Consider the following 13,108-nt stretch of genomic DNA (forward strand, 5'->3'; position numbering starts at 1 on the left):
CTGCCTATGCTTTCCTCTAAGAGATTTATAGTGTCTGGCCTTACATTTAGGTCTTTAATCCATTTTGAGTTTATTTTGGTATATGGTGTTAGGGAATGTTCTAATTTCATTCTTTTACATGGAGCTGTCCAGTTTTTGCAGCACCACTTATTGAAGAGGCTTTCTTTTCTCCATTGTATATTCTTGCCTCCTTTATCAAAAATAAGGTGACCATATGTGCGTGGGTTTATCTCTGGGCTTTCTATCCTGTTCCATTGATCTATATTTCTGTTTTTGTGCCAGTACCATACTGTCTTGATTACTGTAGCTTTGTAGTATAAGATGCCTTTTTTGGAGTTAGTTAATATTTAGCTCAGTTGGAGGTATTTTCACCTCTTTCTTTATTCCGTGCACACTGAGATCTACCCAAACAACAGAATTTGTGTTAAATTCATCTGCAGTTAAACTGTGTTTAAAGAATACTATAAAGTAGAATAGTTATTAATATACTACATAACAAGCAAATTATTATTAAATAGGAGAAAATTAAAATTTCAATGCTTGGAATCATTAACTCAGACATGCTGATTTTCTTAACACCCTCAGTTATTTTGAAGTTCTCCCTTGAGAAGTTCTGCCTAGGACTCAACTGAGCACAAAGAATATTAGTGAGTTTGTAAATCTGTAAAAACTATAAAATGCTCTTCTACCCTTAGTTCTGATCAGTTTAGCTGTGAAACTAACATTAGATTGTACTTACTGCCTTTAATGTTTTAGTCTTTTTTTCCCCACAATGGTAACTAATTTTATTTGAAAAAAATTTTATTGAGGTATAATTGATTTACAATATTATATTAATTTCAGGTGTACAACATAGCGATTTAATATTTTTATAGATTATACTCCATTTAAAATTAGTATAAAATATTGGCTACATTCCCTGTGCTGTACAATGTATCCTTGTAGCTTGTTTTATACATAGTATTTTGTACATCTTAATCACCTATCTCTATCTTGCCCCTCCCCTTTCCTTCGTCCCACTGGTAACAACTAGTTTGTTCTCTTTATGTGTTTCTGTTTTGTTCTATTCATCTGTTTGTTTTATTTTTTAGATTATACTTAGAAGTGATAACATACAGTATTTGTCTTTCTCTGGCTGACTTATTTCATCAAGCATAATACCCTTCAGGTTCATCCATGTTGTTGCAAATGGCAAATTTTCATTATTTTTGTCGCTGAGTTGTATTCCATTGTGTACGTATTTATCTGTTCATCTGCTGATGGATACTTATATGTTGCTTCCATATCTTGACTGTAGTCAATAATTCTGTTGTGAACATTGGGATGCACGTATCTTTTCAATTTGGTGTTTTTGTTTTCTTTGGATACATATCACAGAGTGGAATTGCTGTATCATATGGTAGTTCTAGCTTTTTAAAGGAACCTCAATACTGTTTCCCATAGTGGCTGTACCAATTTACATTCCCACCAGCTGTGCATAAGAGTTCCCTTTTCTCCACATCCTCACCAACAATGATTATTTGTGGTCTTTTTGATGATAGCTATTCTGACAGGTGTGAGGTGATATCTCATGTGCTTGTTGGCTATTTATGTCTTCTTTGGAAAATGTCTATTTAGATCTTCTGCCCATTTTTAAAATTGGGTTCTTTGGGTTTTTTGATATTGAGTTGTATGAGCTGTTTGTATATTTTTGGGTATTAACCTCTTGTCAGTCATATCATTTGCAAATATTTTCTCACATTCAGTAGGTTTACTTTTCATTTTGTCAGTGGTTTCCTTGCAGTGCAAAAGCTTTTAAGTTTAATTGTATGTCCCATTTGTTTATTTTTGCTTTCGTTTCCGTTGCCTTAGGTGACAGATCCAAAAATATTGCTACGATTTATGTCAAAGCGTTTTCTGCCTGTGTTTTCTTCCAGGAGGAGTTTTATGGTTTCTGGTCTTACATTTAGGTCTTTAATCTATTTTGAATTTATTTTTGTATATGGTGTAAGAAAGTGTTCTAATTTTATTCTGTCCAGTATAGCTATCCAGTTTTCTCAGCACCACTTATTTGTTGAAGAGACTGTCTTTTCTCCATTATATATTCTTGCCTCCTTTGTCATAGATTAATTGACCATAAGTGCATGGGTTTATTTCTCTATTCTGTTCCATTGATCTATGTGTCTGTTTTTGTACTATTAGTAAGAAATACTATTTTGATTACTGTAGCTTTGAAATATAGTCTGAAGTTAGGGCCCTTATTGCATTTAAACCACAGATATTTATGTGCTATTAAAATATCCTAGTATATTAATATGAGAAAGATTTCTCCCAGGCTGGGCCTAAAGGATAAATGATTAACTATAACCCCTGACTGAGGATTCTCATGTCTTCTGCAAGCCTCTATGAAACTCTGGTAGGCAAACGTTTTAGCTTGCAAGTAGGGTAAAATCACAGACCTCTCACTGTTCCTGCCATATGCACAGTCAGAATTAAAGAAGTAGAACAATTACCCTAATGATTCTACCCCAAATTGCCATTTTAATTGTATCAGAGTTACTTTAGAGTTTGGGGGGGGGGGTTGTTTACCTTCTAGATCTCATAAGTATTATAAAAAGATTCTCATCCTATAGTTTTTATCTTAACTTTGCTTTAGTTTTGTAGTTACTAGAACTAAGATTGCCACAAAGATTAAACATCATAGAGGTGTTGTAAATCCAGGTTTGGAATTAAATAAATTGGGTTGAAATACTAGCTCTGTGGCTTACAAGTTGTGTGGTCTTAGGGAAAATATTTTTTAAAGTATCAGCTCCCTAATATATAAAAGAGGGCTAGTAATCATCTTTTAATGCAATTATGAAGACTAGTCAAAATCATGCACGTAAAGTTCTAAGCACAATGCGCAGACGATAGTAGCCATAAGTAACTTTATTTAAGAAATAGGAGATTATTTCAGTAACCTAGGCAACAATGATGTAACTTAGATCATGGTGGTAGCAGTGGAGATACCAGATCCTAAACATATAGAAGATAGATAGGGTCAAGAGGCTTTGCAGTTTGGTTGGACTTGGGGTGTAGGGAAAGAAAAGGGTTGTGGATGATGTTGATGTTTCAGAACTGAAACAAGTGGAGAAGACCACAGGAGGTGCAGATTTGGGACAAGAAATATACTATGAGTTCAGTTTTGTACTTGTAGAGTTTTGAATGTGGAAAGCTAGATATTCATGTGGAGTAGGCCATTAAATATGTGAGTTTGGAGCTGAGAACACATCAGCTCCCATAAAACCATTCAGCATCATTTCAATTAAGTAATTTTGTAGTAATGACCAGTGCCAACCTCTCACTGACAAACCTACCCATTAGGATTACCAGTAGCTAAAATGTTATGAAGATAACATCTTTAAAGTGATTTGAAGAGTTCCCAGGTTATTTTAAGCTACACAGGGTAGCTGCACTTTGATAAAGCCACCATATACTAGAGATTGGTACTCAGTTTTGGAGGTTCAGCAGACTTGCTAGTAAGTTCAGCCCATGTTTTGTAACCAGATGGTACATTTTCTATAAGGACTGTACAAATAGTTGATCTAAAATTTTTTTCTTAGTCTTTTGTTAGGACTAGTTTAAGATAGGGAAATTATTTAACTTGCTTCTAAATTTTGGGAGTCCTCCAGGTCTAACAATATATCATTAAACAACTTCTGCTTCACAAGATTAATAACCATAAATTCTGAAAAATTAATTTGTAGAAGTCTCCATTGTAATGTTTTACATTTTGCAACTTAACTTGGCTGCTTGAATTTTTATCAATTTTTAACATCTAAAGTTTTCTAAATTGCAAGAACAAATTCTACACATGAAAAGTCTCCAGAAAATCCATGATTTGCATATGAACTAGGGAAAATAATTGCAGTTACTAAAACACAACTGGAAGGAAATCAAATGTTGAATTAGAAGTGCATGGACAGTGTGAATGGGTTGCTAAAACTTTAACTTACTCATAAAACAAGAACTCATTGATCATCTATCATATGCTCAATGTAATAATAAATTTGAAGAGTTATTCCAAAACATAATGTTTTTCTAAGTTCTTTAAACAAGGGAACAAATAAGTATATCAAATCCTTCTGAAGCTCATATTATCCTTACATGAAAATCATGTATGTGTGAATCATAAGTATTTTTTTTTCTGGAGAGAATTTAAAAGGGAAGGAACTCAGGGTGGAACAGAAAATAGGATGTGAAAATGAGTGGAAGATCATGTTAATACATGAAAATGCTTTTTCATGTGACAATAAAGAGTCACTCTGGCTCACTGGGACCACAGAGGACTTGAACAGAGGGAGTCAACCAGCCTGAGTTATAAAGTTGTAAAGAAGTCAGCCATTTGTATGGAGTATCAAACATAGAAAGAAACACTCCTTAGTGCACACATTAACTGGAATAAATGTGTACACAATCACAGATGATTGGGTTAAGGATGAGAAGGAGGGACATCCATTGTTTTTAGCAAACAAGTGATTTTTATATATTAGTAGTACATGACACTTTATTACTAAGTAAAATACAGTGAAACAGGACATTTTCATTGCTTTACTTTGGTGAAAGTAAAAACTATTACTATGAGCTTTTATGGTTTCCTCAGACTACACAAGTCTCAAAGTTTTACTATCACACAAAGCACAGAGAACTTCTACTAGATCTCCAACAGTAGGGATTTTTGGAAACATAGTCTCAAGATGGGGGAGGAATTGGATTAGCAGATAATTTCACAGGACACATAAATAGAGAGGGAATTCTTTTTCAAGTGGGATGTCAGTTAAGAAAATTTAATCTTAAAGGCAAAACTTTTTTGTTGTTTAATACTAGGCAAGAAGATAAGAGAATTCTCAGTGTCCAATATACACATAGTACAATTAATAAGAAGAAAATGTGTAGAAACATTTTGAAGGAATGGAGTAAGTTAAAAAGTAAATAAATAAATAAACAAACAAAGAAAACTCAACGAAATGCTAAGAGTGACAGCTAAAAACCAGTGCTCTTGGGTCTGCAGGGTGAATGAAAAAGGATGGGACCCAGCTGCTTCAGTCTTCACTTAAAATCAAATGAGGAAGCATGGGTTTTCTTATGTTCAAAAATGGCCACTGTAGGGCCTCCCTGGTGGCGCAGTGGTTGAGAGTCCGCCTGCCGATGCAGGGGATACGGGTTCGTGCCCCGGTCTGGGAGGATCCCATATGCCGCGGAGCGGCTGGGCCCGTGAGCCATGGCCTCTGGGCCTGCGCGTCCGGAGCCTGTGCTCCGCAATGGGAGAGGCCACAACAGTGAGAGGCCCGCATACCACAAAAAGAAAAAAAAAAAAAAAAAAAAAAAAAAAAAATGGCCACTGTAATCTGATCCATGCCAAATACTTTGCCATGTAAAATTCTATGTTTAACACATGTCTTTTTCACTCTGTTGACTATATAAAAAGTACTATGAAATATATTTCATGTGGAAAATCTCCAGTTAGGTAAAAATAAATCTAAAAACTAGAAACTAATAAAAGAAAGAAAGCCCAAATTTTAAATTATCATATTATTAGCTTAACCACATTCTTTCAACTATTATTCATAATGTAAAAGGTGATAAGCTTTAAAATCAAATAAAATGGGCAAGTGTTAATATCACATGACTTTAGACATTTTATATCTCCTATTATATGTTGAAACATATAATGTTGAATTGCACCATTTCAAGTTTTGCCTTTAATTTTTTTACATGAAGGAAAAATTAATTACAGATATTTACTAACCTACCAAATACGCATTCTGGATTTACCTCCTCATTGTCTGTATTTTGTATTTAGATGCTCTAACCAGAAAACTGAGACACTAGATATCAAAGTCAGGGATCACTTTTGAGAATATATGGCATAGTACCAAACTAGAGATTTTTCTTCCTCTACCTGTACCTTTATTTGAGGACAGTGAGGTGTCATTGCTTTGTTGTCTCAGGTACTCAATGCTTACCAGCAATAAATATAATATCAGTGCATCCCCTTGTAGAAGATTGGAATTACCACCTTCCAGAAGTTATTCTCCTGTTTAAAAGATAACAGTGTGGGACTTTTACTTCCAAATATGAAAGATTAACTTGTTCCAGACTTGTCCAAACATGTTAAGTAACCATAAAACTGAACAAAATACATGAAGTGACTGTTTTTTGGCATTTGACAGTAGGCAGCACAGGAATTCCTTCTGAAAAAAGGATAACACAAGAGGTGAGTTGCTTGATCGCCTAGGCTTTTGTCTAGGGACAAATTCCCTAAACCAGAATAAGGAATTGAAGACCAACAGAAACAGGGCAGTCCCACTTGGCTGAGGAGGCAAAGTCCAGAATTTAGAGCTGCAGAAAGCAGCTGGAATTTGCAGGGCAAAATGTTAGAGAGAAGGTTGCTTGGGAAAAGAGTGGTCTCAATAATCTCTGTAAGGCCCTTGGATCAAGGGCTTCACTTTAGATTTTAGAGAGTAAGACTCAGAGGTCTGGCAGAGCGTGGTGCTTACAAGGATTGGGAGTGAAACAAAGATACTGGAGGTTACACAGTATGGAAGTCTTAAGTTCTAGCCCAGCCAGAGTTGAAAGAGCTCATCAGCCCCCTGGGCATTCAGCTAAAACACTAGAAAATTAATATCTTAAGAGTAATAAGGACCATACCGTAACAAAGCCTAAGCCAAGCCTTGATAGGATCTAGGAGCCCCCTGGTAAATTGTCAAACTGCCAGAACAGAACTCAACACTATGTAAAAAATGACTACATAATCTATACCATTTATATCACCTGCAAACTTCCAAAAACAATACAAAAATTAATAAGCATGTTGAAAAGCAGAAAAATATGACCCATCATAAAGAAATAAAGCAGTGAATAGAAAAAGACTCCAGGATGATCCAAATATTAGAATTAAAAGATAGTGACTTGCGGCTTCCCTGGTGGCGCAGTGGTTGAGAGTCTGCCTGCCGGGGCAGGGGACACGGGTTCGTGCCCCGGTCCGGGAAGATCCCACATGCTGCGGAGCGGCTGGGCCCGTGAACCATGGCCGCTGAGCCTGCGCGTCTGGAGCCTGTGCTCCGCAATGGGAGAGGCCACAACAGTGAGAGCCCCACGTACCACAAAAAAAAAAAAAAAAAAAAAAAAAGATAGTGACTTTAGTTACTATAAAGATGTTAAAAACTTAAAGGAAAATATGGCCTTAATGAGTAAAGAGATAGGAAATCTCAGATAAGCAAGGAAAGTACAAAAAAGAACCAAATGGAAATCTAGAATAAAAAATTAGAATATCTAAAACGAAAATTTTCACTTTGATAAGCTTGATGTCAGATTGGAGATGGCAGAAAGGGGCAGAAAACTTCAAAATGCTTTCATTGAAATCATACAATCTGAATAATACATAGAAAAAGAAGAAAAATGATCAGTTCTTCAGTGACCTGTGGGAAATATCAAGCAGTTGAACATCTGCAAATAGGGTCCCCAAAAGAGACAAGAGAGATAAAAAGGCATGAAAGAAATATATGAAGATATAATGGTTGAAGTTGTCTCAATTTGATGAAAAAATTAAAAAAGTAAAATTACAGATCTAAGAAGCTCATTAAATGAGAATAAATTCAAACAAAACTATGCCTAGACACATGATAGTAAAATTGCCATAAATCAGACATAAAGAAGGCAGGCAAAGAAATGAAAGCAGGCAAAGAAAATCAACACAGTGCATATAGAGGACCATGAATATGCATAAAACTGACTTATCAGAAAATACTGGAGCCAAAGACATCCTAAATATATGAGCAAATAAATTATCTTCTTTTTGGTCTATGAATTTCTCTTTAAAAACAAGTGAGGGCTTCCCTGGTGGCTCAGTGGTTGCGAGTCCACCTGCCGATGCAGGGGACACGGGTTCGTGCCCCGGTCCGGGAAGATCCCACATGCCGCGGAGCAGCTGGGCCCATGAGCCATGGCCACTGAGCCTGCATGTCCGGAGCCTGTGCTCCACAATGGGAGAGGCCACAACGGTGATAGGCCCGCATACTGCAAAAAAAAAAAAAACACAAACAAACAAAAAAAACAAGTGAAAAATTAAAGCAAAAATAATATAATTGTAAGGTGCTTTATAACCAATGTAAAATGAAAATATTTGACAAATTAGAACAAAAGAAGAAGGCTGTGAGTATACTGCTGTAAGATTTTTACATCTGTGATGTGTGATGTGCAAATTGTGCAATGGTAAAATATTCTAAATAGACTTCAGTGAGAGTGAGATATTATTTTATTTAGTAGAGAAACCACTAAAATAATAATATAAAAAGGTACAGCTAAAAAGCATGAGAGAAAATAAATGAAACACTAGAAATATTCAATTAAACCAAAAGTAGACATCAAAAAAAGGAACAGAGGAACAAAAAACAAATGATACAAAGAATACATGGGTTAAAATAATAGACTTTAACCCAACCATACCAATAATTATATTAAAAGTAAATGGACTAAGTACTCAAATTAAAAGGCAGACATTGTATGCTTTCAGAAAGCAAATTCCAGCCATATGCGGTCTACAAGATGCATACGTTAAAAACAGGCACAGAGATTGAAAGTAAAAAGATGGAAGATATATACCATACAGCAATAAACATTAAAAAGGCTGTTATGGCTATATTACTATGAGACAAGGTATAATTCAAGACAACAGGTATTACAAAAAATAAAGAGATATGTTGTATAGTAATAACAGGTCAACCAGCAGAATACAAAACAAGCTTAAATATGCACCTAATGAGAAATCATTGAAAAGTAGGAAACAAAACTGATGGAACTAAAGAGAGAAACAGATAAGTTGGAATGTTAAACACATCTTTCATATTTACTAATAGAACAAATATACAAAACAGTACAAATACAGAAGATGGGAAAAACATCAACCATTATGAGCTAATTGACATTAACATAAGACTGCAAAAAGCAAATTTTTGTCAAATGCCAGTAGAACACTCACCAAGGTAAAGCCTGTACCTAGATAGACAATAAATCTCAATAGACTTCAGAAGACTGAAATCCTATGGAGTATGTTCTCTGACCACAAAGAATTTAATTAGAAATGAATAGAAATGATATCTAGAAAATTCTAAAATATTAGGAAATTAAGCAGTACATTTCTAAATTAACAGTAGGTGGCAAAAATCAGAAGGAAATTTTAATTGAATAATAAAGTAAAACATCAAAATTTATGAGATACAGTTAAGCAGTTCTCAAAGGGACATTTATAACTTTAAATGCCAATATCAGAAAAGAAGAAAGTTATAAAGTGAATCATTTAACTTACCACCTTAAGAAGGTTAAAAAAACATCAAATTATACCCAAAGCAAGTAGAGAAAAGGAAGCAATAAAGAACAGAAATCCATGACTGACAAACATGGAGAAAATTAGCAGATCCAAAAGTTGGTTCTTTAAAAGACTAATAAAACAGAAACCATATGTGAAGATTAATGAAGAAAAAATAAAATTAGCAGTAGCAGAATTGAATTAGTGGCTATTACTATAAAATGTTCATATAATGGAATATTGTAAGCAACTTTATGCTAGTAAATTAGACAATAAAGTGAAAACATTTCTTGGAAAAAAAGAGACTTAAAAGCAGTTTGGCCCCAAACATGGAGTCTTGTAGCTCAGGTCTTACCTGAATCAGGATGAGGGAGTGGTGGGTCCAGGTGGGGCTGTTGGCTGTGCCCCTGCTTGCGGCCTATCTGCACATCCCGCCCCCCCAGCTCTCCCCTGCTGTTCACTCATGGAACTCATCAGGCAAATTTTTTACCTACAAGGGACTGCGTATCTTCTACCAAGACTCTGTGGGTGTGGTTGGAAGTCCAGAGATAGTTGTACTTTTACACGGCTTTCCAATGTCCAGCTATGGCTAGTACAAGATTTGGGAAGGTCTGACCCTCAGGTTTCATCGAGTGATTGCCCTTGATTTCCTAGGCTTTGGCTTCAGTGACAAACTGAGATCACGTCACTATTCCATATTCGAGCAGGCCAGCATCGTAGAGGCTCTTTTGCGGCATCTGGGGCTCCAGAACCGTAGGATCAACCTGTTGTGTCACGACTGTGGGGATAGTGTTGCTCAGGAGCTGCTCTATAGGTTCAAGCAGAATCGATCTGGTCAGCTTACCATCAAGAGTCTCTGTCTGTCGAATGGAGGTATATTTCTTGAGACTCACCGTCTTCTCCTTCTCCAAAAGCTTCTCAAAGATGGAGGCATGCTGTCACCCATCCTCACATGACTGATGAACTTCTTCGTATTCTCGCGAGGTCTCACCCCAGTCTTTGGACCATACACCCGACCCTCTGAGAGTGAACTGTGGGACATGTGGGCAGGGATAGACAACAGTGACGGGAACTTGGTTATCGATAGTCTCTTGCAGTACATCAATCAAAGGAAGAAGTTTAGAAGACACTGGGTGGGAGCTCTTGCCTCTGTATCTATTCCCATTCATTTTATCTATGGGCCACTGGATCTAGTGAATCCCTATCCAGAGTTTTTGGAGCTGTACAGGAAAATGCTGCCGTGGTCCACAGTGTCGATTCTGGATGACCACATTAGCCATTGTCCACAGCTAGAGGATCCCATGGGCTTCTTGAATGCATATATAGGCGTCATCAACTCCTTCTGAGCTGGAAAGAGTAGCTTCCCTGTATTACCTCCCCTATTCCCTTATCTGTTGTGTATTCCACTTAGCAAGAAACGCCCAAAAGAGGTCCTGGCCACCAAACACTATTCTCTCACAAAAGTCCATCTGACTCACACTGGTGAACAGCATATAGTAAAAAGCCAGCAGAAGCTCTAAGGGTGACCTAATAGTCCACCTCCCATTCCTTTGACATCTGATCAAGTGTATGGACTTGCCTTTGTCTTTGTGTTATTAGGAAATTCTGATGGGCACTACTACTCACTGATGCAGAAAGATAGACATTCTTTTGCATAAAAGTCTTTGAAACACTTCTATGGACTTTTCTGAAATATTTAGAAATGCTAATTTCTGGCCCTGATTGGAATTATCTAAAGGTGCCACCTTCACCTTGCCTTGAATGGCTTTAATTCTCTAAGTGACACAGCTTCAAGTGAGAATGAGTCTCCCTTGTCATAACTTTGGATTTAGTTTCATTAGCTGCTTCTAACTGTAGTCATTTTGTTAGACTCTGGTTTCAATAATGCAGTATTCTAAGTATACTTTAAGACTATGATTTACCTACACGAATTATGTATGTATTTTATAAGGACACTAAACCAGCAGACACTTACTCTAGCAGAGTAGTTTAATCTTATTAAACATGTTTCATTTCTGAGTAAATTGAACTAAAGCCAAGCTATTTACAGAATTTCCTAAAATCACAGAACATTAAGGACAGTAGTCTCTGTGCCAGAGATTTACTGTTATTTGCTGTTAGAACTGGTCTTTCCAGCTAATAACAGTCAGACTCATCATACCTCAGTGCTTAGAAGCGTGTCCCTCCTGAGCCAGAGTGGAGAGGAGGGGATCATTGTACAGTCCAAGTTACCAGGCTGAATATATACTGATTGCTTAACTTCTCGTTGGTTGTCCCAGAGAGGGTTCCTCATGTAGCTCAGCAATTCCTGTACTTTACAGATGGGAAAGTTCCAGAAACTTTAAGAACAAAGTCTGAAAGTTCTATGAGCAAATGGTGCTGAATACTTTTTTTCTTAAGCCACAGTTTCACTTAGTTAATATTAAGTGGTGATTTTAAATTCTTTTTTATTAGCAACTTCAAGTATAACAACTGGAATAAATGTTTATTTTCTATTAATAAAAATGAATTTTGACAAAAAAAAAAGCAGTTTGAATTTTTAAAAAACTGACAAAAGAGGAAATAGAAAGATCTGACAAGCCCAACTATAAAAGAAATTGAATTTATAATCAAAAATATTTTCAAAAAGAAATCCTGGCTTATTTTGGCAATTTCTGTTAAGCACTTAAGGAAGATGAAATCACTCTCACACAAAATATTTCAGAAAATATCAGAGAAAGGAATTCTTTTCATCTTGTTTTTTGAGGACAGTATAGCCCTGAAAGCAAAGAATGACAAGGTATCATAAGAATAGAAAATTAGAACTCCTGGTTTCAGTTCTGACATGAAAGAGCTTGGAAGTCATCACTCCCACCCTTAAAAACAAGAAAAAAGATAAACAAATTGAAAATCAACAACTTTTCTTAGACCCCTGGGAGAAATGAGGCAACAGGACAAGCTGCCACCACAAATCTGAAGAGACAGACAAGTTCAGAGAGTCACAACTGAAGTTGGCTTTCCTAGAGCAAAAGCCGTAACATGATAGGGACACTAAATGGTAATTTTGATGAATTGCTAGAACTTGAGAGAAAACTAGTTTGAGAAACATCTTGAGGCTGCAATCTTAGGAGGGGCTCACACTTCTACTCCAGGAGCCCCACCAGATTCTCACAGTGAGGAGCCAAGAAAGATGTTCTCTTGGCCCTGGAAGGGCAGGGAGAGGTAGAGTAACCATTATAAAATATGCCCAAAGTGTTCTCCATAACAAATGCCTACTCTCCAATGAGAAAGACTTTACCAGAGCCTTATTCCACCTGGGAGAGGGGCTTTTCTCTGATTCTAGCATAGAGCTGAGAACTCTATGAAATAATCAAAAGGAAATGGTAGCATCAAAAACACTGTAACAGAAATGAAAAATGCCTTTGATTGATTCATCAGTAGACTGGATACAGCTGAGGAAAGAATCAGTGAGCTTGAATATAGATTAATAAAACTTTCCAAACTGAAATGCAAAGAGAAAAAAGAATGAAAAAAAAATCAGAAAAGAACATCCAAGAACTGTGGGAGAAATTCAAATGGTACAACATATGCGTATTCAGAATACCAGGAGGAGAATAAAGAATAGAGCAAAATAAGTATTTTCATAATGGCCAAGAACTTTAGAAAATTAATAAAATAGGCCAAACCACAGATCCAGGAAGCTCTGGGGTAACCAAGCAGGAAAAGTACCATAAAATATACATTTTGGTATATCGTTTTCCAACTGCAGGAGACCAAGGACAAAAAGAAAATCCTGAAAGAAGC

General features: G+C 36.3%; 1 pseudogene across 1 annotated transcript; it reads left to right on the forward strand.

The window, feature by feature from the left end:
* The first annotated feature begins 9,690 nt into the window (after positions 1–9,690).
* LOC308615869 (mesoderm-specific transcript homolog protein-like) lies at positions 9,691–11,110 on the forward strand (annotated as a pseudogene). Its single transcript has one exon. The product of its transcript is annotated as a mesoderm-specific transcript homolog protein-like (transcript).
* Positions 11,111–13,108: the final 1,998 nt, after the last annotated feature.

The sequence above is a fragment of the Mesoplodon bidens genome (assembly GCF_964165515.1).
Source record: "Mesoplodon bidens genome assembly, chromosome: 4".
Lineage (NCBI taxonomy): Eukaryota > Metazoa > Chordata > Mammalia > Artiodactyla > Ziphiidae > Mesoplodon > Mesoplodon bidens.